Below are 1,308 nucleotides of genomic sequence, written 5' to 3' on the forward strand. Positions count from 1 at the left end.
TTGGCAGCATGGCTGAAATGTTTTTTTTTTTGGAGGGGGAGGGAAGTCATTTGCCAAGTTTCAATTGCACATACATAATCCTCTGTGAAACCTCATGGGAAGAGAGAGAGAGAGAGAGAGAGAGAGAGAGAGAGAGAGAGAGAGAGAGCGAGAGAGGCTTAAGACCCATGATTCTGCATCCCTTTTTACAATGCCTCACAATTTCCCCTCAAGTCGTGAACTTAAACCTGTTTTCTCGAAGGTCTTCGCATTCAAACACAGGCAACAACATGCCAGAACTGCACCTACTATATAAAAATGAAGCGCTACAGCATTCTGCTAATCTCTCTCTCATTTTTTTGAAGTTCTGTTTTGTTTTTCAGAGAGGAGGTAACAGGTTGTAACCAAAGTAAGTAATTTTCAGACTGCTGAGAGGTCACAGATTTCAAGTCAGGCCACAATGCTAATTAAACACAGAAGCAACATAGTTCAAAATGGTGCAGCAACAGTCAATGGGTAACTAAAAAAAAGACTTCAAAGAAAGGAATTCATGAAAATAAATAAACAAATAAAGAATTTCGTTTTCATGTATGCAACGATGTACTAACAAGAAGCAGGTATTCTATTTTACAATGAAACGAGCTGTTTCTAGCCATGGTGTAAGTATCTAAAACCTTACGCTGCCATTAAGCATCCCTGCCCTGACAGAACATGTCAATGGTTTTTCTTCTTCAGCAATCCAGATTTATGAATAAGAACAAGAACAGGAATGGAAACTAAATATTACAGCTTTGGCTGTCAGGCAGATGGCATTAAAGGGGTAGTTTACTGTAGCTGTACTCTGCCAAAATATCCTCCTTTGTGTTCCAACAAGGAATGAAAGACAAATAAGATTGGAAGCACATTAGGGAGTAAATAAGGAAAGGATTTTAATTTTAGGAAAAGCTGGTGCTTTCAAAATCAACTTGATTTTAAAGTATCTGACTTGTGTGTGCAAGTCATTTGATCTAGGTTACCTGCGGGATGTTTTTCACATTAAGAGCACCATTTTCTCCACTTGGTGAAAATTTTCCTGTATTCGCACATGCACGTCATGATTTTGCCAAGTACGATGCGATCCTGAATGAACATCTATGTTGATCCTTGAACATCATTTTTGTTCAAAAATGCAATCCATACCTGTTCCCTATCCCTAAACCCAACCATAACTGTAAATTATTCCCAAAATCAGAGGGGAATAATAGACCCTTTTCACATTTCTGGGTTTCTCAGTAGCGGAAGGCGTCATAGCTGGGTAAACTTAGAGCGCGGTGAATTGAAGAGTACAAC

The sequence above is a fragment of the Danio aesculapii genome, chromosome 3 (genome assembly GCF_903798145.1).
Source record: "Danio aesculapii chromosome 3, fDanAes4.1, whole genome shotgun sequence".
NCBI classification, from domain to species: domain Eukaryota; kingdom Metazoa; phylum Chordata; class Actinopteri; order Cypriniformes; family Danionidae; genus Danio; species Danio aesculapii.